We start from the raw sequence: 5,685 nt of genomic DNA on the forward strand, positions 1-5,685 counted from the left end.
TTATAGATAGAAGGGCTTAAAATAAATTTGTTTATTTGATCTCTTTACAAAAAATCCTTACTTTGGCTTTTTTTTTTTTTAAAGGAATTAATGAAAGAAAAATTTCCCTCTGTTCCAAAGCTTCTAATTCACATTATTTTTTTTTCATACTGGTGATTTGGGGTATTCGGGATTTCAGCCATTTCTGATTAAAATTCTAGTGATTAAAGTTGACCTGAAAACTTGATGGCTTGCTTATTTGTTTACAAGCTGGTAGCATTTCTCTAATGAGCTGTGAGTCTTGGGACAATAATGTATTTATTGGGACCATAACCACATAGTCCCATCATGAAAACTATTATTACATGCTGTTTATGGTGCTGTAAACTTTTTCTTTAACACCTATTATTCATCTGACACTCACCTCTGAGGTTTTAAAATAGGAAACCTTAGCAAAATAAATTACTATACAACACAGTTATGATACTAGACTCTTCAAAAAGGATGGAAGGGAAACAGTGTGATCTGTTGGTCTAAACAGAAATTGTTGGAAATAGTATTTCACATAAAAAGACTTAGTAAGACATTTAATAATATAGATCTCTCACTAGAACATAGATTAAATAAGCCTGAAGCTTTTTGTTTATATGTTTTAAATAAACAATTTCATATATATATTTGTATATAATATATTTATATATAATATTTAACATAACTGTCAAATTAGTGGCTTAAGCAGTATCATCTTAACATAATTCTTGAGCCTGGATTCTCTTGTCTTTGGAGTGATTGTGAGATAGAGAAGCTGAAAGGACTCCATTTTAGAAAGGCTCCATTTCTGCTCTTTTTCTGCTAGGCCCTATTTACTCATGTTCTCTATTTCAACTTATATCTGAATAAAAACCAAAGAAGTTATGTTCCCAGTCAAGGAGGAAGTAAGAAATTTAATCATTCTCCCGGTTTTGTCTTAGGCTCCCAAACACCTGATAATATCTAAGAAGAGCTGAATCCCAAACATGTTCTAAGACATTAGCTTTGAATGAATCTGACATCAATACCCCCTACCTTTAGTGATTTATGGAATAACACCTATTATTCATCTGACACTCACCTCTGATCAGACCCTACCCTGGATTCCTGGAGAAACACATATCCTAGACCCCTTTCCAATATAAATTCCTAACCCCATGGATTGGGGAGACTCATTTTCCTTTCCTTTCCAAGTCTCCCAGACACTGTCTGCTATTCTCTGTCATTCACACTATTCATTAAACTCTGCTTTCAGTCTCTCTAGTTTGTGCCTGATTTCTATCCTGTGAGAAGCCAAGGACCCTCTTGGTGGTCCTGAGGGACCCCACTCTGAGTTCTCAGAACCAACCTGCCTGCATCAATTGCGTGTAGTTTTACAGACCACATATTTTACAAGACACCTAGCTTAAGAGATGTAGGGGGTGGGGTGATCCAGGGGGGACTGAAGCCATGATTCTCTTTGATAAAAAGATTTACCTCTGGGCTGACAGAGGCCTTGAACAACTTCTTTTTACTGGTCTATATGTTCTTCTATTTCTGATCCAGAAACAATAGGTTTGAATGGAAAGGCATTACTCTTAGCATGACCACTTTTGCAAGAGAACTATAGAAAAGGTCTTAGGGTAGATTTATTATAATTCAAGTCAAAAAAGATTATGCATATTATCAATACATAAAATATTTAAAAATTTTTTCTTTAGGGTATATGAACATGTTTTTAACAAAGAATTCTTTTTAAAGATTTTATTGGTTTGACACAGAGAGAGAGGAAGAGAGCAAGCACAAGCAGGGGGAGTGGCAAGCAGGGGAGAAGCAGGCTCCCCGCTGAGCAAGGAGCCCTTTGCGGGACTCGATCCCAGGACCCTGAGATCATAACCTGAGCTGAAAGCAGACGCTTAACTGACTGAGCCACCCAGGTGCCCCAACAAAGAATTTTATTTTAAAAAACATTTTTAGGGGTGCTTGGGCGGCTCAGTAGCTTATGCTTCCAACTCTTGATTTTGGCTCAGGTCGTGGAGCGTGCTTGAGATTCTCTCTTCCTCTCCCTCTGCACCTTCCCCCCTAAAAAACAAAACAAATTTGTAAAATACAAGTGTTTTCATATGTCCCACTATATATAATAAAACCAATTTTCCATTCCAGAAATTGTTTCAAAAATATATTTCATGGGCATCTGGGTGGCTCCGTAAGTTAAACATCTGGCTTCAGCTCAGATCATGATCCTAGGGTCCTGGGATTGAGCCCCACATCATAGCTGGGCTCCCTGCTCGGCAGGGAGCCTGCTTCTCTCTCTCCCTCTGCCTCTCCCCCTTTGCTCATGCTCACTCTCTCAAATAAATAAAATCTTTAAATATATATATCAAACTATATGATATATATGATATATATATCAAACTATATGATATATATGATATATATATCAAACTATATGATATATGATATATATATGACATATATATGTTGGACTATATGATTATATGTCTTATATGATTAAGGCAATCATAGTCTAGATGATCACAAATGATTATAATTGTTTCATTGGATTATAAATACTTATGAAATTTACATCTTATACGCACACTCAAAATGTAGATCCTCCCTATCTGTAGCCTAGCAAACAAATTTCACATACAGTAGATTTTTCTTCTAACTTTTCTGTATTGATGAAACAACCTGATCTTTACCTTTGTAATTTATTTATACAGACATATTCCCAAATCTTTTTTTCTTTTACCAATCAGACCTGCCATTCATACCATTTGCTATTATGCATTCCACCCTCAATAGGTCATTCCATCTATTGATTCACAGAACTTGCTTGCTTTTGTCTCATGTGACTCTACAACACATAAAACCTGTACAAATAACCTTTGAAACATCTTTATCCTATGCAGTAGGGACAACTACAGATGGTATTGAAAGTAGGTGTGTACTCTTGGTTTACATGACCTCTTTTGATTTGCTTATTGTTGATGTTTCTTGGAGAGAAAAAAAAAAACACAGTGGAAGAGTAGAAAATACAATCAAGACTCATTTCTCTCCATCCAAAAATTATAAATGCTATTTTTTGCCATTTACACTTTAACTTAATTCTTGAAAAACAAAAACAATATGAATATATTGAGTTCCATTTAATCTGCTCTCCAAGGCAATTGCCATTTTGAGTTTGTATTTTCCAGTTTTTTTTATCCATTTCCTTGTTTTTCCATTTAAGACATTTATTCAAACGCATCAGAGAAATGGACAGCTTGGGTCTATAACAAAGTGCCATGGTTTAAAAGCATAGGTCAGTGATTTTATATGAGAGTATACACTGCTACATACAAATTAACTGATCAGAGCACAACTTTTTTTTTTTAATTGTTCAACTTTTTAAATTTTTACCTATCTGGAAGGAGAGACTTGGTATATCATTTAGTTTGAATCTGCTTCATCCTATTTACTAATAAGGTTAAGGCTGAACATGTTTTCATTTAATTTATGGGTTCTCTACATTTCCTCTTTTTTAAATTTTATTTTATTTTTTTATTATTATGTTAATCACCATACATTACATCATTATTATTTTTTTAATTTTTAAAAGATTTTATTTATTTATTTGAGCGAGAGAGTGAGAGAGAGAGAGAGCACATGAGAGGGGGGAAGGTCAGAGGGAGAAGCAGACCCTACTGAGCAGGGAGCCCAATGCGGGACTCGATCCAGGGATTCCAGGATCATGACCTGAGCTGAAGGCAGTCGCTTAACCAACTGAGCCACCCAGGCACCCTACATCATTAATTTTTGATGTAGGGTTCCATGATTCATTGTTTGCATATAACACCCAGTGCTCCATGCAGTACATGCCCTCTTTAATACCCATCACCAGGCTAACCCATCCCCCCACCCCCTCCCCTCTAGACCCTCAGTTTGTTTCTCAGAGTCCATGGTCTCTCATGGTTCATCTCCCCCTCTGATTTCCCTCCCTTCATTTTTCCCTTCCTGCTATCTTCTTCTTTTTTTTTTTTAACATATAATGTATTATTTGTTTCAGAGGTACAGGTCTGTGATTCAGCAGTTTCAGCAGAGCACAACTTTTCTATGTTCAAAACAAAATAAGGTTCCCTGTAAAACAGTACCTTTGTGACATTTTTAACTTTAGTATTCCTCTCCTTCTTCACCCTCTCCTCAACAGAATCCACACCAACCTCACATAATCCTTCTCAAAGGCAGCCATGTCCTCACGGGCCTCAGAAAACTCTCTTTCCCCCATACCCTCACCCACATACCAGTGAACAAAGGCACATTAGGCATACATCAAGTCAAATTTGTGGTCCAGGTGAGCCCCGGCCTCAGCGATGGCTGTGGTGTTGCTCAGGATGCACACAGCTTGCTGTACTTGGGCCAGGTCTGCACCGGGTACCACAGTGGGATGCTGGTAATTAATGCCAACTCTGAAGCCAGTGGGGCACCGGTCCACAAACTGGATGGTACGCTTGGTCTTGATGGTGGCAAGGGCACATTGACATCTTTGAGAACCACATCCCCAAAGTACAACAGGCAGCAAGCCATGTATTTACCATGTCAAGGGTCACATTTCACCATCTGGTTGGCTGGCTCAAAGCATGCATTGGTGATCTTTGTTACAGAAAGCTGTTCATGGTAGGCTTTCTCAGTAGAGATGACAGGAGCATATGTAGCCAGAGGGAAGTGGATGCAGGGATGGCTCATGAGGTTGATCTGGAGTTCTGTCAGATCAACATTCAGGGCTCCATCAAACCTGAGGGAAGCAATGATGGAGGACACAGTTTGACCTATCAACTTATTCAAGTTAATGTAGGCTGGGCATTCAATATCGAATTTTCTACCACAGATATCATAGATGGCCAAATTGTCTACTGTGAAGGCACAGAGTGCTCTAGGGTGGTGTTTGTGGTGAGGGTTGGAATTGTAGGGCTCAACCACAGCTATGGAAGCTTGGGGGGCTGGGTAAATGGAGAACTCCAGTTTGCACTTCTTGCCATAAACTACAGAGAGATGTTCCAGATGAACCTGGAACCAGATCCCCTTCCAAAGCTGTGGAAAACCAAGAAGCCCTGATGACCTTATGCATTGGTCAGCAGCCAGTTTGCAAATTCGGTCCAAGACAAGGTCAATGATCTCTTTGTTGATGGTGTAGTGCCCTCAGGCATAGTTTATTAGCAGTATCTTCCCTGCCTGTGATGAGCTGCTCAGGGTGGAAGAGCTGAGGGTAGGTGCCAGTGCGAACTTCATCAATGACCAGGTCTGTAAAGACTGCCCTGGGAACATGCTCCCAGAATGAAGAAGGTATTGAAAGAGTCATCTCTTCCCCAATGGTCTTGTCACTTGGCATCTGACCATCAGGCTGGATACCATGTTCCAGGCAATGGAGCTCCCAGAAGGCATTGCCAATTTGGACACCACTCTGGCTAACAAGGATGGGGATGCGTTCACACATGGTTGCTGCTTTGTGGCAGCCAAGCAGATGGTGGAAAGAAAAGGGAGAGGTTGCAACTTTTTACAGGGTGACTCTTAGGTGGTAGATGATGTAAGAGAACCCAGCTATTTATTTTTTAAATTAGGATAAAAAATACATACATAGAAAAAAGTATAAAATAAAATAATGTGTACTTAAATGCATGATTACAAATTGAACACTAGGTAAACATCTCCTAGGTC

General features: G+C 38.8%; 1 pseudogene; it reads right to left on the reverse strand.

Moving 5' to 3' along the window:
* Nucleotides 1-4,291: 4,291 nt before the first annotated feature.
* On the reverse strand, nucleotides 4,292-5,464 carry LOC113912345 (annotated as a pseudogene).
* Nucleotides 5,465-5,685: the final 221 nt, after the last annotated feature.

This window comes from Zalophus californianus, chromosome 4 (genome assembly GCF_009762305.2).
Source record: "Zalophus californianus isolate mZalCal1 chromosome 4, mZalCal1.pri.v2, whole genome shotgun sequence".
In the NCBI taxonomy this organism is placed as follows: Eukaryota; Metazoa; Chordata; class Mammalia; order Carnivora; family Otariidae; genus Zalophus; species Zalophus californianus.